Here is a 23,233-nt window from a genome sequence, read left to right as displayed (position 1 = left end):
ATGAGGCAGAGAAGAGAAACAATTCGGTGGCTCTTACAATGGTTCCAATGAGGCATGAGGCTCAAGCAGAAAGGACAGAGGGAAAATGCATTAGAAAGAAATGCAAAATGAAGTCCACTCAGACCCAGGATGGAAAAAAGGGGATTAAGCATGATGGTGGTTTCGAGGTTGAAAGACTGATGAACAAGGACGTCATTAACTACTGCAGAGTGGTATCTGGGGCCTGGGTGCACCAGTTTGTTTAACCATTCACCTGCTGAGCAGTCTCCGGGCTGTGTCCAGTTTCTAGACTTTATAAATAATGCTGCTATGAACAGATACATATAGGTTTTTGTGTGAACATGAGTCCTCATTTCTCTGGGATAACTGCCCGTGAATGTGAGTGCTGCCTCCTACAGCAATTGCACGTTTAGTTTTTTAAGAAACTGTCAAGCTGTTTTCCAGAATGGCTGTACCATCTTCCATTCCCACCAGCCAAGTGTGAGTGATTCCGTTTCCCCGCATCCTCACCAGCATTGCTCTTGTTACTACTTTTTATTTTAGGCATTCTGATAGGTGTGTAGTGACGTGGCTTTAGTGTGCATTTTTCTGATGGCTCATGATGTTGAACATCTTTTCATGTGCTTATATGTTATCTGAAATGTCTCTTCAGGTTTTTTATTCATTTTCAAACTAGATGACTTGGTTTCACTGCTGAATTTGGATAGTTGTTTATATATTATAGATATGAGTCCTTCATCAGACATGTGGTTTGCAAATAGTTTCTCCCAGTCTCTAGCTCCTCTTTTCATCTTTATTTTGCATTTTACATTTTAGTCCATGATCCATTTTGAGTTAATTTTTGTACGAGGTATGAGGTTTCGATCAGAATTCAGGTTTTTTTTCCTATGAATAATCAGGTAGCCAGTAACTTTTTTTTAAGAGACAAGGTCTACTCTGTCACCCAGGCTGGAGTGCAATGACAGGATCAGAGCTCACTGCAGCCTCGACTCCTAGGCTCAAGTTATCCTCCAGCCTCGACTCCTGGGCTCAAGTTATCCTCCTGCCTCAGCCTCCTGGAGTAGCTGAGACAACAGGCAGGTGCCACCATGACCAGTTAATTTTGTTAGTTTTTGTAGAGACAGGGTCTTGTGCCATGTTCCCCAGGCTGGTCTGGAACTCCTAGGCTCAAGTCATCATCCCACTTATATGGGGCCAGGCAGTGGCACATGCCTGTAATCACAGCACTTTGGGAGGATGAAGCAGGAGAATCACTTGAATCCAGGAATTCCAGACCAGCCTGAGCAACAGACGGAGGCCCTATCTCTGCAAAATATTTTAAACATTAGCTGGGCATGGTGTTGTACACCTGTGGTCCCAGTTACTTGGGAGGCTGAGGTGGGAGGATCTCTCAAGCCTATGGGGCTGAGGCTGCAGTGAGCCGTGATCGCACCACTACACTCCAGCCTGGGAGAAAGTAAGACCCTGTCTCCAAAAAAAAAAAAAAAAAAATAGAGCATCACCCATATTAAAGACACACATTGTCTTTTTGAAAATTTAATTACAGTTATATAATGGACATGTAAAATGTCCAGTTTGAAAGGTTGAAACATATATAACTCTAAGTATTCTTACCTTAAAATTCTGATTCCTCCCTAAGGTATCGCATACTGTTTACATAAGTATCACAATGCCTGGACAACAACTAAAAATGTGTACGAGGGAGAAAAATGATCATATATGCCTATTAATTAAGGTACATTTCCCCCTTATTACATAAAAAAGTCATCACGGCAAACCCCTGTGACTGTATCTAAAGCAAGCCTACAGTTTTACTTCTCCGTATTATAAAATGCAAGGCTACAATTCAAATACTAAACACTTCCTGAAGCCAACTGTAGTTTACTTAAAATAAATGCCTAGGGTCTATATCAAAAATATGAAAAAGCTAGCTACTTCATAGCCATTCCAATCTAAGTTCAGCTTTTCTTTTTTAATTGACACATAATTGTGTACTGTACATATGTATGAAGTACACAGAGTGATGTTATAATACATGTAATGTATGTGATCAGCATAATTAGCATATCCACCATCTCAAACATTTATCATTTCTTTCTGTTGGAACGTTCAATGCCCTTTCTCCAATTATCTGGAACTATATATATATTTTTTTTTGAGACAAAGTCTGGCTCTGTTGCCCAGGCTGGAGTGCAGTGGTGTGATCTCAGCTCACTGCAACATCTGCTTCCTAGGTTGAAGCTATTCTCCTGCCTCGGCCTCCTTGGTAACTGGGGTTACAAGGCACCCACCACTATGCCTGGCTAATTTTTGCATTTTTAGTAGAGACGGGGTTTCTCTACACATTGGCCAGGCTTGTCTCAAACTCCTGACCTCAGGTGATCCACCCACCTCAGACTCCCAAAGTGCTAGGATTACAGGTATGAGCCACCACACCCAGCCTGAAACTATATATTCTTGTTAACTATAGTCATCCTATGTTATAGAACACTAGAACTTTTTCCTATCCAGCTATAATTTTGTATTCTTTAACAAATTTCTCCCTATCTGCCTCTTCCCCGACCCTTCTCACCCTCTAGGATCCTCTGTCTACTTTCAAATTCCATGAGATCCACTCCTTTTTGCCTTCCACATAAGTGAACATGTGCTGTGTAACTTTCTGTCCCTGGCTTATTTCATAATATCTTCCAGTTCCATCCACGTTGCTGAGAATAACAGGACTTCTTCCCGTGTTATGGCTGAATAGTACTCCACTGTGTATAAATACCACATTTTCTCTATCCATCATCTGCTGTTTGACACCGAGGCTGATTCCTTATCTTGGCTATGGTGAACAGTGCTGTAGGAAACAGAGGTGCGGATGCCCCTCCGACACTGATTTCCTTTTCTTTGGGTATCTACACTGTAGTGGGACTGCTGGATCACACTGTAAATTCATTTGCAGTTTTCTGAGGAACCTCCATACTGTTTGCCATAGTGGGTGCCGTAGCTTACTCTTACTCTTTTTCTTTTTTTCTCTTCGAGACAGAGTCTCACTGTTGCCCAGGCTGGAACACAGTGGTGCAATCTCGGCTTGCTCACTGTAGCATCTGCCTCCAGGGTTCCAGTAGTTCTCATGCCTCAGCCTCCTGAGTAGCTGGGATTATGGGTGCCCACCACTGCACCTGGTAAATTTTTGTATTTTTTAGTAAAGATGGGGTTTCACCACGTTGGCCAGGCTGGTCTTGAACTCCTGGTCTCAAGTGACCCACCCACCTCAGCTGCCCAACGGTGCTGGGATTACAGGTATGATCCACCGCTCCCAGCTAATTTTTGTGTTTTTAGTAGAGACGGGGTTTCACCATGTTGGCCAGGCTGGTTCAAACTCCTGACATCAGGTGATCTGCCCGCCTCGGCCTCCCAAAGTGCTGAGATGTCAGCGTGCGCCCCGCGCCCAGCCAGCTGCTCTAGTGCACACCCCCCTACAGTGTGTAAGAGCTCCCTTGTCTCCATAGCCTCACCAGCACTTGCTATTTTTTGTCTTTTTGATAATACTCATCCTAACAGGTGAGATGATACCTCACTGTGGTTTTGATTTGCATTTCTCTGATTATAAGTGATACTGAGCATTTTTCTCACATATTTTTTGGCCATTTGTATGTCTTCTTTAAAGAAATGTCTGTTTTATTGGGTGTGGTGACACAAACCTGTAAGCCCAGCACTCAGAACGCTAAGGCAGGAGGACAGCTTGAGCCTAGACCAGCCTAGGCAGCATAGCGAAACCCTAGCGCAAAAAAAAAAAAAAAAAAAAAAAGAAGAAGAAGAAGAAGAAAAAAGAAATATCTGTGTCTGTTCAGCTTTTTGACCTCCAAAAATTAAGAGCCTATTTTGGAATCTGACAACCTGCCTGATTCAGAGACAATATGTGTTTGGTTCTACTCTGCTACTTCCTATGTGACTTTGGGAAGTTCCCTTAGCCAATTTGAGCTCAACTTCCTCAACATTAACCAGGAATAAGTACCACCTACCTCTGTTGGTTAATGCTGAGGACTGAAAGGAGAACCTCCACAACGCCACTTGACAACGCCGCCTGGCAGAAACCCTTCAATGTGGGACTGGTAGGATCATCTGAAGCTAAGTACAACTTTCCTTTCCACTGTCCTAGGCTCACTCTGCATACGATTAGCAAGGAATAGCGAATAAAGGAAACCAAAATAGTTGCTTAATTTTTAATAAGAAATTTTTCAAAAGTGGGGGTGGTGGCAAAATAGGACGGACAGGAGGGGAAGGAAAAGCAGCCGGTCACAAGTTCTAGTCCAGGGCTCATCCCCGGCCTCCTCACTCAGGCAATCACCAGTCCCCACCTCCTGGGGAGGGGTACTTTCTCGGCTGGCTTCACCCACATGGAAGGCACTGCCACAGGTGTTCAGAAACCAGGAGCACCTTGAAATGGGCAATGTGCTTTGGGTAGGAGACCTACAATTTCCCCAAAGAAACCACGGCACAAAAGTGACCCACACAGGAGGTACCAACGGCTGTAAATACTTGGTGGCAAAAACTGATGTCATACCTTCTGTACAGGAGACACACACCCAAATAAAACTTGCCAAAATAGCAGAGAAAAAAATACAGCAGACAGCCAGTGCCATTCTGTTACAGAAATATTTATATCCCAAAGCCAGGGACCTCTCTGGAACACTGTCTTTATTTCCACGTTTCATGGAAGATGTTTGAGTGCACTCACGTGTGTTTCAACAAACTTCCAGTCCCTGCTCTAAACCCTGTGGCTCCTCAGCAAAACCCAAAAACAAGTATCAGTTTTCCTTCCAAATGGGAAATTTCCTGACCTAGCGAACCCAGCATCAAATCCACTTATTATGAGATAGCTGATTACAGGCGAAGCCCTCTAGTCCCAGGATGACTCCCCTCCTGCAGGAGCGGGAGGGATGGGCATAGCACTGGCCTGCCAGACCACATCTCCAGGCAGTTTGCAACCATGGCTGCTCAGCTGAGCCATGATAAAAATCAAAACCAAGTATCTCTGAAAAGTGTACATGTCAAGAACCAGACCTCGGACCAGACTCAGCAGAAATGGATGTTGCAAGGTTTGTTCAGAGACCTCCTCTCCATGCCCCCTCTCCCCGGGACCTCCCTCCTTGCACTAGGAGCCCAGGGCCAATGGATCGCTCCCTTACCTCTAGCGCAGAGCATTTTCAGAACCAGCTCCCAGACTGTACCAGACCCTGAAATGTATTCACTGAATGCACTATTTCTTGAAATGATCATAAATCAACTGACTATAACAACAACTGTTTTAAAAGTGTTCTCTCTCTCTCTCTCAGGAATCGTGCCATGAGTTTGAGCAAGCAGCTTTGCTTCTCTCTACTGCAATTCTATCATTTGCAAAATGTTAACAATTACTGTGTTCACCCATAGCATTGTTGTAAAAAGCCTTAAGACCCACTTCATGTAGCCTGCCTGGAGCACAGACCCTGTCACGTGGTAAATGCCCACTGAAGGTGAGTTATCTGTAGCTATTATTACCTGCCACTCCAGCGAACAAAAGGAGTCGATCAGGCCTCATCGTATCACCATGAAAGGATGTCCATGTCGACTACGCAGTGAGAATAGGGGAACTTAATGTTGATCACGTACTATTTTGTTTTTTACAGTGTGTACATACATATTTGTAGGCACACTGGAAAAGATCTGGAAGGAAATACACCCAGTGTTAATAGTGACTACCCCAAAGACACATTCATCCAAACACACAACAGAAAAACACTCACTATCTTTCTGACTTCCATATCATTTGAACTATTTTCAATAAGCGTCTATGGCTTTTGTAAAGTTTTTGAAAGGAATTTATTGCATTTTTTTCTGGAGAAACAAGCAGGAGCATGAAAAAGGTGGAAACAGAAGGTAAAATGGAATGGGACTCAATGGAATTGAGTCCCAGCCAGGTTCAGCACGTACAGGAACCACGCACCTCTCACTACAACTCAACACCAGCTCTCTCTTCTCTTGGTCCAACGGCCCAAGACTTAGAGATAAAATGTTTATTGTGATCACATCCATCACACCAAGGAGCTTGGAACCACCCTTCCAAACTCCTCTGGTTCTGTGTTCCTGCCCGGGGCTGTTAGCTTTCCTCCTGTGTCTTTGGCTGGCCTGTAATCCCCTAGTGGTGGAAATGCACCCTGACACTTAGCCATCATCCCCACAACACTCAGCACCACATAGAGACCAGGGCAGTGATGCCCACTCGGACTGTGATTCTACTTATAAAGAAAAGGACCAGGGGCCAGATGCGAATTGTCTTTGGTAACTCACCAGCTGTTGCTTGAACCAGAACAAAGCCAGGTCTCCTGATGCCCAGAAAAGAGCTAGTGCCTGTCCCACTGGAAACGTGGTGAAAATGTTTTGCTTGCTGTGAAAAGATGCACTACTGGAGAAGATGGGTGCAACTTCTCATGGAGACACTCAGCCCAGATCACCAGGAAACAGGGCTGCTGGATGAGACACTTGGCCCAGATCACCAGGAAACAGGGCTGCCGGATGAGACACTCGGCCCAGATCACCAGGAAACAGGACTGTTGGATGAGACATGGGGCCCAGATCACCAGGAAACAGGGCTGCCGAAAGAGACACTCAGCCCAGATCACCAGGAAACAGGGCTGCCGAATGAGACACTCGGCCCAGGTCACTAGGAAACAGGGCTGCCAGATGAGACACTAAGCCCGCCCACCGGAAAGGAAATCTGGATGGGCAATGGAGGGAAATTCACACAGCCCAATGACAGCAACAGCATGAACAAAACAAAAAATACCTGACTGGAAAGCCATAGCCTGGCTAGCAGATTCGAAACAGAGCCACAATCCTAGCAGCACATATCACTGCAACACAGAGCTTCAATCAGTGTATGCACACTTTAAGTAGATATGTAAAATGTCCATGTTTTTGGAACAAGGGGTATTTGTGTGTGTGTGATGTCAAAGAAAACAGCTGAGAAGAAACTGTGGCAAGGAAATAGAAATAGGCGCCCTTACACATTGACAGTGAGATAACGGTATGGCCCTAACGGAAGGGAATCCAGCAACACCCATCAAAATTTAAAATGCGCAGAACCCTGGATCCCTCAATTCCATTTCTAGCAATGCATCCTATGAACATATTCACGCAAATATGCAAGAATTATGTACAACTCAGCATTGATTAATCCAAACGGTTGGGAACAACCTAAATACTTACCGGCGGACAACCGTGTTTATCTTATGCCAACATCTGTGTTTTTAAAAACAAGACACATAGGCTCGGCGCAGTGGCTCACGCGTGTAATCCCAGCACTTTGAGAGGCTGAGGCAGGTGGCTCACGAGGCCAAGATATCCAGACCATCCTGGCCAACATGGTGAAACCCCGTCTCTTCGAAAAATACAAAAATTATCTGGGCGTGGTGGCGCACGCCTGTAGTCCCAGCTACTCAGGAGGTTGAGGCAGGAGAATCCCTTGAAACCGGGAGGCAGAGGTTGCAGAGATCTGAGATCATGCCAGCCTGGTGACAGAGCAAGACTCTGCCTTGGAAAAACAAACAAACAAACAAAAACTGGCAACAGTGGTCACAGGGCAGTGATGGGAGTAGGACTGCCTTTCACTCTCCAGGACCTTTTGAATGTCACTCACATTACATATTCAAAATACATGGCTACAGCAAATATTTTCAAAGAAACTATGAAAAACTGGGAGAATAAGAATATCTAACACACAGGACTGCTGTATAATTAAAGAATGAAAAATATTAAGCACTATCAGAGTTCAAAGGAAGAAAGATTAATTCTAGCTTGGATGTCAGAGTAGGGATCATGTAAAGGAAATGAGTATTTCAAGTCTTGAAGGATAGAGAAGATTTAAAGAGGCGGAAGTGTGGAGATGATGTCCCAGATGGAGATAAGAACATAGGCGAAGACGATGTCCCAGATGGAGTTTAGAACATAGGCGAAGACGATGAAGAGATGAGAAGGTATAAATTCTAAGTGCAGCTCTGAGGCTGGGCTTTAGAACAGGGCTTAGGAAAGAAGCTGGAACGCAAGGCTGATGGTGGGAATGGAAACACTGAAACCCAAACTTGCATATCACGCCCTGATCATGAGCCTTGAATGCCAAGCCAGGGAACCCGCCCTTGATCTTAATAATGAAAAATCACTGGGCTGGGTGTGGCGGCTCATGCCTGTAATCCAGTGCTTTGAGAGGCTGAGGCGAGAGGACTGCTAAGGATAGCACACCTGTAGTCCCAGCTACTCAGGAGGCTGAGGCGGGAGGATCACTTCAGCCCAGGAATTTAGGGTTACAGTGAGCTGTGATGGTACGCCTGCATTCCAGCCTGAGCAACAGAGCAAGGGCATGTCTCAAAAATCAAATCAAATGAAATAAAATCACTAAAAGTTTGTATAGACATGAAGTATAAAATCATACCATATATGATTTAATTCAGATATATAATATAAATTAGAGGGGGAAAAGAGAACTTAGGAAGCTATTATAAGAAAACAAGACTCAACTAAGACATGAGCAAAGGCCCTGGGCTCACAGCGCTATCTTCATATAAAGGAATGAACTACCACATTTATTTTCATGGTATCACCAACTTAGATACAGGCTACAATATTCTGGAACCATCTCTGTATCAGTCAAATCAGATAGCCATAATACCATAGGGAAATACCATAAAAAACGCCATAGGCTGTGTGGTTTAAACATTAGTTTATTTCTCACAGCTCTGGTGGCTGGAAGTCCAAGATCAGAGTGTTGGCCAACTCAGTTCCGGGACAGGGACCTCTTCCTGGCTTGCAGACAGCAACCTTTCTTCTTGTTTCCTCACACCAGGGCAGTGGGAGCTGCCTGCTTTCTCTTTCTTTTTTTTTGAGACAGAGTCTCGCTCTGTCACCAGGCTGGAGTGTAGTGGCACAATCTCAGCTCACTGCAACCTCTGACTCTCTGGTTCAAGCAACTCTCCTGCCTCAGCCGCCCGAGTAGCTGGGATTACAGGCACGTGTCACCAAACCCAACTAATTTTTGTATTTTTAGTAGAAACAGGGTTTCAGGATGGTCTCAATCTCCTGACCTCGTGATCTGCCCACGTCGGCCTCCCAAAGTGCTGGGATTACAGGTGTGAGCCACCACACCCGGCCTGGTTTCTCTTCTTCTAAGGGCACTAATCCTGTGAGACAAGGGCCCATGCTCATGACCTCCTCTAACCCTTATCACCTCCCAAAGGTCCTACCCCCTAATACCATCACACTGGCAGTTAGGGCTCCAGTACAAGAATCTGTTGGAGACATAAACATTCAGTTTAGAACAATGTCTTTTCAATCCTGTTGAAAAAAACAACCAAATGAGTAGGCAAAGAAGTACCTTATATGTAAACAAGTCAGGACTTTTCATATTTCTGCTAACACATTAAGGTCAATTTAAAATGTCTGATAACAAGAGTCAGAAGCAGAGATAAATGAAAGTTAGTTACTCTGCATTTTAGACCCACATTGAGCTGTCTTTCAATGACATTGTGGCACAAAGAACACTGCTTTCTATTCCTGGTTTTGCCACCAAAAAAGCTGGAACATTTCCCTGTATTTCCGTTTATCTTGAAAATCACTGGGCTGACCTAGCGGACCTCCAAGGTCCCTTCCATTCACAAATTCCACAAATAACTTCCTACCAACAGATGCTACACAAATAAACTACACTGACGAAGGGGAAAGCTAACACTAGCAAACAATGACATGCACACAAGACAAGACGTATAGAGAACTGGATCAACCACAAACTGGTGGACGATGAGCCGGCGGTGGATAAAAACACATTCCCTAATGACGGACAGAGAGGCAATGGCGCCGAGGTAGTATTGTGGAAGATTTCCTATTTTAAATCTTAAGATAAATGCCCAATTGTTTATATTCATTCTGATTAAATGTGAACATGAAAACTTCCTCCAGGGGACACAGACATCTAAAAAGTTCCCAATGTATCCAATTTGTCATTTGATATTTTTACTGACAAGAAAAATGAGGGACTGAATATACAAACAGACCATGCCTGATCATATGTATAAAGACAGAACTCAGACCACAACCTGTAGCTGCCCACCCAGGAAACCAATCCCCTATCTACAGTCAACAGCCAGGAGGCCAGCCAGGCTAGCACATCAGACAGGAAGCCAGACTGCTCTCTCTCCACAACCCAGAAGCTAAACCACAACTCTGTCCATGTGGCCAGGACTTGACTCAAAACTGACAGCTACCCTAATTTTGGCCCCTGTTTCCAGTTAGGATCATTCAGAGAAAGCCAAATACGCCCCTAACCAATCACATAGGACAACCCACTTCTGCACAGCCGCCTCCAGTCCCCACAACAGCCTCCACTGGGAGCCGTTCTTTTCCATCCTGAAATTTCCCCACTCTTCATCAGCCACTCACTTGCATGTCAGTCTCTGCCACACGCAAGTAATGGTGCTGACTCTCTTGCCACAGCAGTTCTGAGAAAATCACCTCTGCCTGTCTCATGCGGGCGGCCTTCCTTTATTTTCCCCAAAGAATAAGTCTTAAATGAGGGGCTTCTCTCTATATGGCCAAGCTATACAATTCAGAAGCCCAGCATGGCAGATTCCAAGCCTGGAAAGACCATACACCCCTCAGGTCTTCTTTCCACAAAACACAGCTTCCTTGAGTTCTTCAGTCACTCCCACCAACCAGGGAAGGAACCACGTGTTATGGAAAGATGAAGGGCCTTGAAGTCAAACTTCTGAGTTCATCAAGTACTTCATCTTTCCACTTAAGAAATTACATGGCCTCGGCCAGGTGTGGTGGCTCACACCTGTAATCCCAGCAGTTGGGGAGTCCCAGTTGGGCAGATCACTCATGGTTGGGAGTTCAAGGCCAGCCTAACCAACATGAAAAAACCCCGTCCCTACTAAAAATACAAAATCAGCCTGGCGTGGTGGCGCATGCCTGTCATCCCAGCTACTCAGGAGGCTGAGGCAGGAGAATCACTTGAACCAGGGAAGTAGAGGTTGTGGTGAGCCGAGATCGCGCCATTGCACTCCAGCCTGGGCAAGAAGAGCAAAACTCTGCCTCAAAACAAAACAAAACAAAACAAATGACGTGACATTGAACAATTTTCTTAACTTCTCTAAGCCTCTATCTTCATCTTCAATAAAATCATTTTACCTCCAAGATTGCATTAAATGGAATCCCACATGTAAACCAGCTGACAAATATTAGGGGCCCAACAGCTGTGCGCTCCTACTGCCGCCCCACTTTACCCCAAGGGAGAAGCACAAGATGTCCAGAAAAAGCCTGTTGGTCCCTACACCTCAGCATCCTGTGTTCACACAAGGCGCAGTGGCATCCAGACTTACCGGGGTCACCCAAATACAAGACATGTTTTGATTTTTCAACTTAGGTACACATGGCTTCTAACGTTCACCATATATGATCCATAATTTAGAAGAGATTCTCCTACACTACCCCGTGGTTCTATTTTAGCAGACTTAGATGTGCCATAATAGCTCACTCTCTTAAGCCCTCTTCAGTATCAAAAACAAAACTTTAATCTGTAACACAGTTATCAGCAGTGAAAGTGGAAAAGGTACCTATGAGTCAAAATCACCCTCTGCCCCGCCCCGCCCCACCCTACAAAAAGCTGTTCAGGAGTATTTGGGCTGCTTATGAGAATGCTGTCTGTATTCCCAGGGACAAACGCCTACCCTGGTTGGAAGCTGCGCTGCTCAGCCTCCAGGGTAGAAAGCTCCCCACACCCTCTACCCAAGGAGAGGAGAAGCAAATGGGGTGGCCAGGCTCCAGGATGTGGATGTTTAGTGTGGTTTCTGCAGTCCAGGTCACCGCCATGGGTGAAGCTCTTCCTTACTTCTTTTCCACCCAAGTGGCCAAGGTCCTACGGCCGCTGTAGGGCCTCTACCCTATGAGTTAGCCCAGCCATCATTCTCTCTTCTTTTCTTCTTTCTTCTTTCTTCTTTCTTCTTTCTTCTTTCTTCTTTCTTCTTCTTCTTCTTCTTCTTCTTCTTCTTCTTCTTCTTCTTCTTTTCTTCTTCTTCTTCTTCTTCTTCTTCTTTTTCTTCTTCTTCTTTTCTTCTTCTTCTTCTTTTCTTCTTCTTCTTTCTTCTTCTTCTTCTTCTTCTTCTTCTTCTTCTTCTTCTTCTTCTTCTTCTTCTTCTTCTTCTTCTTCTTCTTTTCTTCTTCTTTCTTCTTTCTTCTTTCTTCTTCTTCTTCTTTTCTTCTTCTTCTTCTTCCTCTTCTTCTTCTCTTCTTCTTCTTCTTCTTCTTCTTCTTCTTCTTCTTCTTCTTCTTCTTCTTCCTCTTCTTCTTCTTTTCTTCTTCTTTCTTCTTTCTTCTTTCTTCTTTCTTCCTTCTGCTTCTGCTTCTGCTTCTGCTTCTGCTTCTGCTTCTGCTTCTCCTTCTCCTTCTCCTGCTCCTCCTCCTCCTCCTCCTCCTCCTCCTCCTCCTTCTCCTTCTCCTTCTCCTCCTTCTCCTTCTCCTTCTCCTTTTTTTTTTTTTTTGAAATGGAGTCTCACTCTGTCACCTAAGCTGGATGCAGTGGCATAATCTTAGCTCACTACCACCTCTGTAAACCGGGTTAAAGCAATTCTCCTGCCTCAGTCTCCCAAGTACCTGGGATTACAGACACCCGATACCACGCCCAGCTAATTTTTATATTTTTAGTAGAGACGGAGTTTCAACTTGTTGGCCAGGCTGCTCTCGAACACCCGACCTCAGGTAATCCACCTGCTTTGGCCTCCCAAATTGCTGGGATTACAGGCATGAGCCACTGCATCTGGCCGAGTCAGCCCAGCCATCCTGACATTTTGTTCTGGCAAAATTACTCTCTTCTACATCTACCTTCCAAGTAGCTAAATCAGAGATCTGGCCCTTGGGGCAGGCTTGAAGAATCCCTGTTTTTGGTCCTCAAGAGGTCCTTCCAGGGTCTGGGACAATTTCAAGACTTGTGTTCTTAAAGAGGAAAGAAACCTCACGTACATGGCTCTCGCAGAGCTCAGGCGAGCCCGTATCGGAGGCAAGGCTTGGGAGGTGGCCCTAAGGTTTGGGTGTGCCATCTATGATAACAGCTAAGAGATCTGAAGCCAGCTGTCTGGGTTCAAACCTCAATTCCAACAGCACTGGCTGTGTGATGTTAGACAACGTCCCCAGCCTCTCTGTGGTTCAGTTTCCTCACTGTAAAAGGGCCACAATAATAGAGCTGCTCTAAAAATTAAGTGAATTGGTGCATATAAGGTATTCAGAACAATGCTTGGCACATGGGGAGTTCAATAGACACGTATTGAACAGAGTAACTTAGCAATTAGTAAATATACTCATGCAGGCCAGGCGCTGTGGCTCACGCCTGTAATTCCAAAACTTTGGGAGACTAAGGCGAGAGGGTCCCTTGAGCCCAGGAGTTTGAGACTAGCATGGGCAACACAGCAATATTCCATCTCTAAAAATGTGTGTAACATACATGTATATATACACTCAAATGTTCACAGTGTATTTATAATATACAAAATAGCTGGAATACAGAGTTAACTATTCACAATGGTTACTTCTAGAGAAGGGGGAATGCAAATTTCAGCTTTTTACACCACACATATATTCTTGTATCATCTGAAATATTTAAGCAAATTGTATGCATAAATTTGCCCCGAAACACATACCAGAACAATGTAGTTTTAACTCCAAAATCTTCAAATCATGATGGAATTGTCCTGTGAAAGCAAATTTATAGAGATGAAAAGTCTCCCTGCAGCCTAAATGCTCTTTCATGTGACCTATATTACACAAACCAATGCAGAGGCCCAATCCTTGTCCCACTGTCATACGAATTTTTCAGTGAACTGCATTCCCCTTTACAAACTAGATGATAATTAGAGTTACCAGGCAAGAACGTGGATCCAGTTCTGCTTTTTCAAAGCCCAATGTTCCTCACATAATAGCAATGCATTCTTCAACCGGTCAACTGCCCCCAACACCTGAGCTCTCTGTTGTACACAATTCAGCAAGGCCTGGGAGAAAGCAGGTGCAAATTTCACTTACTCAGTAACAACACATCCCGCCTGATTCTTCTGCTGGGCTAGTTCTCAAGTCATCTTTTTCTAAGCTTTCATTTGGCTCTGCCACACGTACCTAGGCTGGGTAAAACACTTTACCAGATTTTTTTTTTTTTTCGAGACAGAGTTTCACTCTGTCGCCCAGGCTGGAGTGCAGTGACGCCATCTCGGCTCACTATAACCTCTGCCTCCTGGGTTCAAATGATTCTCCTGTTTCAACCTCCCAAGTACCTGGGACTACAGGCATGCCACCACACCCAGCTAGTTTTTGTATTCTTAGTAAAGATGGGGTTTCACCATATTGGTCAGGCTGGTCTCAAACTCCTGACCTCATGATCCACCTGCCTCGGCCTCCCAAAGTGGTGGGATTACAGGCGGGAGTCACTGCACCTGGCGTACTTTACCGGTTTTGTTCCTGAATGAAACCTGTTATTACTATCAATAATGTCAATCAGTGCCATTTCATTCACCGTGTGACACACACACAAAGCACTTCATACTCGCTCCACCTATCTGCTTTTCTGCAATGGCCGCAGTGTTCCCCATCTTACATGAGAGGCACAGAGAAAGACAATGACTTCTCCAAGGTTTTGTAATTCACAATCAGTGGCAGAACCAACATATCCAACCCGGTCTGGCCAAGGCCTGTGTTTCAGCCACACCACTTGGTTGCTGCCCCTAAGGCTCAATGGGCAAGTGACAGATCACTCCAATTGCAGAGGCTGCAGAAATGCCTTCCGCCATAGTACAATGGACGGTTCGCTCTCAGGAGGGGAGGCAGGGGTGGGAATCAGCACACGGTTCTGCTCGGTTTCTCATGCAGGGCACAGACTATGTATTTTGTGCCTTGCTTTGGAGATGAAATGTCTCCTGCCCCCTGTACCACAGCTTTCTTTGGCCTCTCCACATAAAAGTACAACTGAGTTCCTCAGGGGCAGGCAGTGATCACTGCCCTGTGCCACACCTGACTGCTGTCCCAATAGGTGGACACACAGGCTCTTCTCTTATGGCCCAGGCTGCCCCCATCTGCTAAGCATCGAAAACTACACACAGGATTTGCAGAACATTAATGACATGGAGGTGACTGCTTCATCTCTGTTGAAAACTTACTGCAGTGTTGTAAAGAAGAGAATTCAGGAAAAGCTGAACATTTGAGGCTGGCTGGCTGTAATCTTCAGCTGCTGAGAAAGCCTCAGCTGCTCGGTTCCACTGTGGAAATGCAACTCCTCCCTCAAAGTCCAACTCACGTACACCTCCTCTGCGGTGCCTGCCCCTTCCTCCCTTTCAGAAGCACGTGCTCCCTCTGCAGTCCCAGAGCATTCTATCGCCACCTCTGGAGCCACACTGTCCCAGCCGACAGCCAGCTCAGTGCACAGCTGCCTCTCCCTGTGTGTACCTGCAGGCCCCACCTGGGCTGGAAGGCTGCCTCCTTCTCCTCCACATGGAGGCGGCACTCAGGACCTACTGAATGAGGGAGGGAGTGGATGAGCAAGATAGCCAAGGGCCACAGGGAATGAATGGCCTGCGGCTCCCAGCAGGAACAGCCCCTGCCCTGCCAATCCGGAGGTGCTGGCTCTGTTCTCAGCAGGGCTGCTAAAAGCTCCCTTATAACAGCTCTAGGCCACAACGACCAACTTGGTGTCAGGCCCTAAAGACACCAAAAATCCTAACAAATAAAGAGGCGGCTATGCAGCATGCTGGTTAAAAGCACAGGCTTTGGAGTCAGAGCTTGAATTCCACTTATTATGTGACCTTGAGCAAGTTACTCAAGGCATCAATCTCATTTTGTCACCAGCAAAATGAGGACATTATCCGCCACACAGTGTTGCTGAAAAAGTAAGAGAGGTGACAGACGCAAAGTGCTTGGCACTTACTTACTCTTACTGGTTTATTACAAAGAAGAGAACACAGGAACAGCCAAATGCAAGAGATGCACAGGGCACACCACGGGGCAGAGAGGTCGGGGCTCCCATGCCGTCCCTGGAAGTGCCACCTCCCCAGCACCAAATGAGTTCACCAAACCAGAAGCTCTCCAAACCCAGTATTTAGAGGGTTTTATGGAGTTTTCATAACATAGACATGATGAAGTCATTGGCCACCTGTGACTAGCTCAATCTCCAGCCTGTCTCATCTCCCCTCCCAGAGGTAGGGGTGGGGCTGGTATGTCCAACTCTTTACTCATGACTCATCTTTCTGGCAACCAGCCCCAATCCTGAACCTGTCCAGGGGCCCGAAGCCACCTGTCATCTCATTATCATACAAAAGACACTCCTATCACCCCAGAGATTCCAAAAGTCTTAGAAGCTCTTGTGTCAGGTATTGAAACCTAAGACCAAATATTATAACCAATGATGTTCCTATCACTCAGGAAATTACAAGGGTTTTAGAAGCTCTGGGCCAAAAACCAGGAAGAATACTAAATATATACACTATTGTACTATGTATCCCACTATCACGATACTTTTTTTTTTTGAGACAGCGTCGACCTCTGTTGCCCAGGTTGGAGTACAGTGGCGTGTACAGCTTATGATGCGATCTCAGCTCACTGCAACCTCCACCTCCCAGGTTCAAGCAATTCTTGTGCCTCACGCTCCTGAGTAGCTGGGACTACAGGTGTGCGACACTACAACTGACGAATTTTTGTATTTTTTAGTAGGACAGGGTTTCACTGTGTTGGCCAGGCTGGCCTTCAACTCCTGGCCTCAAGTGATTTGCCTGCCTCGGCCTCCCAAAAATCTGGGATAAGTCACAAGCCACCATGCCTGGCCTCACTATCACAATAATTATACTGAGAGGATGGGGGAGAAAAACGTGGGCAACAGGAGGAGGGGAGAGGGTAAGCAACCTGAATCCTTGTCTTCCACACAATCTAGAAGAACCAGCTAAAACATAAACATAGTAACCTCCAAGGAGCAGGGATTAGGGTGGAGAAGGGTAAGGTGGGGGATTGCTGGGTTTTATTGTAAGCCTTGTTAATTTCTGACTCTTAGAGCTGTATGCCTGTACAACTTTGCAAAAATGAGTATTTACCTGTAATCCCAGCACTTTGGGAAGCCAAGGTGGGCGGATCACGAGGTCAGGAGATCGAGACCGTCCTGGCTAACACGGCGAAACTCCATCTCTACTAAAAATACAAAATATTAGCCAGGCATGGTGGTGGGCACCTGTAATCCCAGCTACTCAGGAGGCTCAGGCAGGAGAATGGTGCGAACCCAGGAGGCAGAGCTTGCAGTGAGCTCAGACCATGCCACTGCAATCCAGCCTGGGCGACACAGCGAGACTCCATCTCAAAAAAAAAGAAAGAGTATTTAATTTTTAAACAAAATCTGATACTTGACCCACAACAATAGTATATTAAGTGATATAGTTTTTTGTTTTTGTTTGAGAGGGTCTTGCTCTGTTGCCCAGGGAGGAGTGCCGTGGTGTAATTCTAACTCACCACAGCCTCAGATTATTGGGATCAGGTGATCAACCTCCCGAGCAGCTAGAACCACAGGTATGCACCCCCACGTCCAGCATTTTTTTTTTTTTTTGGTAGAGGTGGAGGTCTCGTTATGTTGCTGGTCTTAAACTCCTGATCTCAGTGGATCCTACTGCCTCAGCCTCCCTAAGTGCTGGGATTACAGATGTGAGTCACCACACCAGGCCCAAGTGGCGTATTCTAAAATTTTTTGGAATCCAACCACTTCGAAAATGTATGGAGAGCTATAAATCGTCTCCCCATAAACACACATGGATGCATATACACAAAATTGTTGCACAGGATTTTGGGGACTTCATAAATTTCTGAAAGCCAGGTTAAAAACCTTAGGATTATAGATTCTGGTTTCTTTTTTTTTTTTCTTTTTTTTTTTTTTTTTGAGACAGAGTCTCGCTTTGTCGTCCAGGCTGGAGTGCAGTGGCGTGATCTCGGCTCACTGCAAGCTCCGCCTCATGGGTTTACACCATTCTCCTGCCTCAGCCTCCTGAGTAGCTGGGACTACAGGCGCCCACCACCATGCCCGGCTAATTTTTTGTATTTTTAATAGAGGCAGGGTTTCACCATAGCCAGGTTGGTCTCAATCTCCTGACCTCGTGATCTGCCCTCCTCGGCCTCCCAAAGTCTGGGATTACAGGCGTAGCCACCGCGCCCAGCCCTAGATTCTGGTTTATTAAAGGAAATGTATTTCAAGTCAGAGCTTGTCATTTATTGCACAGGAAAATAAAAACTTCATTTAAAAAATCAAAAACACCCACATGATAAAATGAGGTCCTGCTTGGTTTTAAACTACTTGGCCACCATCAGTTGTTTTCTTGACCACAGGATGCACCTAAGTCCTAACTATGAATAAAGGTACAAACATTGTTTATTGGGCTTTTGGCTTCAGCCTTGAAATAGTCAGATTCTCTCAAACTCAGGAATGTGAATCGCTGTTGGGCTGATGCAGCTGTTTCCATTCTAGAAATGGACCTGGAATCACGTACTTTTCACTCATAGAGAGTCCTTTGTGTAAAACTTGAAAAGGCAAGGTCCCAAATTCCCCATATGGGTGTTTCTTCCAGTAGAGGAATGACTCTAATGACTTCTTAGCAAAACTTACATAATCAGGGCAGGCCATCAAAATACTCCAAAACACAAAGTTTAGCTCCATTTCTGATGGACCTGTCTCCATTGCTATCAATCTCACCAACAGCCTCACATCAAGTCAGAGGAACGGTTTTTTCACTTAAGAAGGATCTTCATGGCTGGGTGTGGTGGCTCACGCCTGTAATCCCAGCACTTTGGGAGGCCAAGGTGGGCAAATCACAAGTTAACGAGTTTGTGACCAGCCCGGCCAACATAGTGAAACCCTGTCTCTACTAAAAATACAAAAATTAGCCGGGTCTGGTGGCACATGTCTGTAGTCCCAGCTACTCATGAGGCTGAGGCAGGAGAACTGCTTGAACCCGGGAGGTGGAAATTGTGGTGAGCCAAGATTGCACCACTGCACTCCAGCCTGGGCAAGAGAATGAGACTCCGTCTGGAAAAAAAAAAAAAAGAGGGATCTTCATGTTCTTGCCAATTTGCAAAAATGAAAAAAAAATTGGTATCTGTTAACCAGAGGCAATGAAAAGCACCTCCCAGGCTGCTGTAGTAACTGGATCAGTAACTGTGATGGGAGATTCCAACCCCCGAGACCTGTGACTATGTCACACAGCAAAAGGGCTTTGCCACAGGCCTTAGAAGGAGTATCCTGGGCTATCCAGGGAGGTCCAGTCTAATCCCATGAGCCTCTAAGAGCATAGAACTGGCCAGGCACGGTGGCTCTTGCCTGTAATCTCCACACATTGGGAGGCTAAGGCAGGCGGATCACGAGATCAAGAGATGGAAACCATCCTGGCTAAAATGGTGAAACCCCATCTCTACTAAAAATACAAAAATTAGTCGGGTGTTGTGGCGGGCACCTGTAGTTCCAGCTACTCAGGAGGCTGAAGCAGGAGAATCACTTGAACCTAGGAAGTAGAGGTTGCAGTGAGCTGAGATCACGCCACTGCACTCCAGCCTGGGCAACAGTGTGAGACTCCATCTCAAAAAAAATTTTAAAATAGGGCATAGAACTTTCTCCGAGTGGAAGAAGAGAAATGCACACAGGGGAACTGGAGAGGCTGACCAGGTCCCTGGCCTAGCTAGTCCTGAGCTGATGGGACCACGTGCAAAGACCAGATAGAGGTCTCAGGAGCTGAGGGCAGCCCCCAACAGATGGCCAGCAAGGGAACAGACACCTCAGTCCTGCAACCACAAAGAACTATGTTTGGCCAAAAGTGCTTGGAAACAATTCTCCAGTGAGGAATGCAGCCCAGCCCACATGGTGATATTTGCCCAGTGACACCCACGTCAGACTTCTGTCCCACAGAACTGTGAGATGATACAATTTCAATTGTTTTAAGCCCCGAAATTTGTGGAAATGTGGTAAAGCAGCAACAGAAATGAATACAGTGATTTACATGGAAACCCCTAGAAGAGTGTCTGGCACGGTGTTGACACCTGACAGGCGTTTCCGGACTTCCTTACATCGCAAGACAGGGCTGGCCACACTCCATCCAAAACAATAGATGATAGACTTGTTCTGACAAAACAGATTCAGTGAATTATAAATGGCCCAGAACACCTACAAATTTCAGGTTTCAGGTAAGTGATTGCCTTTCCTTTCACTTAGAAACCTCCCAATGCTCATCTTACTGATAAACTCTAAGTACCAAGCAGGAGACTAAACACCAGACAAACCCAGCCCCAGATGCCCCGAGGGAGCCCATCCCAGCACTCACTCCGCTGCACTGAAATGATGTCCAGGTCAGTTTATCCCAATAGACCAAGAACTCCAGCTCTCCATGTGTGAGTCACCAGTGCTGCCTCTGCATCTCTGCTTCCAGGATGGTGCTTCTGCACTTCACAGGAAATCTGTATCAACGTCTGTCAACACTATATATGACAGTGTAACTTAATGTCTGAACAGAAAACATCAATCCTTTGAGGACCAGGGCCCGGTTTATTAGCCTTTGTCCTCCCACTGCCACTGTCTGGGACACCAGAGGCACTCGGTAGAAGTTGGTGAAGAGAAGGAAAAGGCAGAGGAGAGACAGGAAAGCAGGACCAACACTGCAGACACAGATTCCGAGGTGGCTGGAGGAGAGACAGGGCAGAGAAACTTCCTGGATGCTGGAATGGGGTTCACTGTGATACCTGCTGCTGAATTTCAAATGTCAAAGGTGGTGCTTTGCTGACCTTGACCTCTGACTGCCCTTTAGCTTTCCCGACCTCAACACAGGGCACTTAGAAACTGCAATGTCAAGAAATGATGCTTCATTAAAGCATGGGAATGTTATTTACATGGACGTCCATTACTGCATTTTTTACATGGGAATGTAAATAATTGAAGAGATTGGTAAAGACTAAATCATGCACATTCAGTGACTTTGTAAAATATTAATGATAACTGAAACACAAATTTTGATGTTCCCCAAAAATGCTAAAATATAAAACAATACTGGCCAGTTAAAGATAGAAAACAATCCTAATGAAGTCCCCAACAGACACATTAAAACTTCTCTGTACATTAAACATTTGGGATTTCAAAGGAAAACCCAGATTCATTCCATTCTTAATACGGCATTAAAAAAAAAAAAAAACTTAGGTAATACAATATTTCATTTAAAATTTACAAAATTCCATTACATTTATGATTTCATTTGATCCTCAAAACAATCTCCTGAGTTAGGCAGAACAGGTATTACTAACAACTAACTCCATTCTACAGGTAAGGGAATTGAAGTTCAGAAAGCACTTGGACTTAACAAAAGCTTTAATAGGGCCACATATAGAAACCAAATCCTCTGCTCAAAAGAACTAGAAGTTATCTTTTACATATTATTCATACTTATATCCTGTCAATATCCAAAAACGTTTTGAGGTAGCCTGCAATAATAGACACCTATCCAATAAAAACATTAAAATGAAAAACGGGGGGAAAAACAGCAGGTAACATGGGAGACAGACAAAGGTACATAGCAAAGACTGAGACTTACAATCTAAGAAAACTTCATCTCTGACCTTCCAGTTCCAGGGAGATAATATTAAAGGAAACAAGATGGTTTATAGACTCATCAACTGACAAAAGAGAGGTTGCATCAGTTCTTAACTATGAAACACTCCTAGCAGCCATACCAAATCTCTAGGACAACATATCAATGGTATCAAAGCAAGAGAATACTTCAGTGATAGAGTGAATTAAGTTCCCTGCTTGGGACCCAGGCCAGGGCTAGAGAAAAGAACTCTGAAATGTAGAGCTCAAAAATATATCCTCTGTCGGCCAGGCACAGTGGCTCACACCTGTCGTCCCCAGCGCTCTGGAAGGCCGAGGCGGGAAGATCACGAAGTCAGGAGATGGAGACCATCCTGGCTAGTAAAGTGAAATCCTGTTTCTACTAAAAATACAAAAAATTAGCCGGGCGTGGTGGCAGGCGCCTATAGTCCCAGCTGCTTGGGAGGCTGAGGTAGGAGAACGGAGTGAATCCAGGAGGCGGAGCTTGCAGTGAGCCTAGATCCTGCCACTGCACTCCAGCCTGGGCAACAGAGCAAAACTCTGTCTCCAAAAAAAAAAAAAAAGAAAAAAAAAAACCAAAAAAACATATATATATATGTTTTTATATATATATATATATATATATATATATATATCCTCTGTCTTCTCCATACCCATGTGTTCCCTTCTGTGAGAGAATTCCTTACACCATTACGGGGAAGAGAATTTTTCTCTGCTCTATTTGCTTGAAAGAATTAAAGGTGTAGGGCAAAAATCTTGGAAATTATGTAGTTTACGATCCTCAAAAGTGAGAAAAATGAAGCCCAGAAGAGAAGGCCTTCCAGGAAAATTCCAGAGCCGGAGGTAGACCCCGTACATTGTTTTTGTTTTTGTTTAGAGAGAAAGTTAAACTATATGGCCCAGGCTGGAGTGCAGTGGAGCCATTTCACTCACTGCAACCTCCGCCTCCTGGGTTCAAGCTATTCTCCTGCCTCAGCCTCCTGAGTAGCTGCGATTACAGGCGCCCACCACCACGCCCAACTCATTTTTGTATTTTTAGTAGAGACAGGGTTTCATCATGTTGGCCATGTTGGTCTCGAACTCCTGATCTCAAGTGATCCGCCTGCCTAGACCTCCCAAAGTCCTCGGATTACAGGCGTGAGCCCCCGTGCCCGGCCGACCTGGTAAGTTTTAATCAAGTACTCTGAATTATGCAACAAACACTAGGAAGTAACAGAAAAAAAAATTAATCTAAAAATCCTCTGGAGAGTCAAAGAATTGCAGATTTAAAATAGCATGAATACTTGGATTCATGGTTTTGAAAATGGACCTCGCATTTACCCGCATGTACAAACTGCCTGCCCACCTCTATCAGAGCATTTTTCAAGCTGTGCTACAGTTAATTATGTACTGCCCAAATCCAATCTATCCCTGCAGATCATAAGCTCTTCAAGACCAGGACTTCAGGAGAAAGAGCAAAACTTCAGAGAGAAGAGAGCCACCGAAACAGAGTTCATAGCAATGGGTCGGCAGGAGCTGATGACTGGAGGTGCGCGGTAGCGTTGGGGTCTGGGACAGCGGAGGGCAGAGAAGGCAAAAGGG

General features: G+C 45.2%; 1 pseudogene; it reads left to right on the top strand.

Moving 5' to 3' along the window:
* Positions 1 to 23,233, top strand: part of LOC139361077 (zinc finger protein 669-like) — a 36,201-nt pseudogene that overhangs the window by 1,166 nt on the left and 11,802 nt on the right.

The sequence above is a fragment of the Macaca nemestrina genome, assembly GCF_043159975.1.
Source record: "Macaca nemestrina isolate mMacNem1 chromosome 4 unlocalized genomic scaffold, mMacNem.hap1 SUPER_4_unloc_8, whole genome shotgun sequence".
In the NCBI taxonomy this organism is placed as follows: domain Eukaryota; kingdom Metazoa; phylum Chordata; class Mammalia; order Primates; family Cercopithecidae; genus Macaca; species Macaca nemestrina.
Note: the sequence above shows the minus strand (reverse complement) of the source record. Positions and strands in the feature narration are given on the sequence as shown.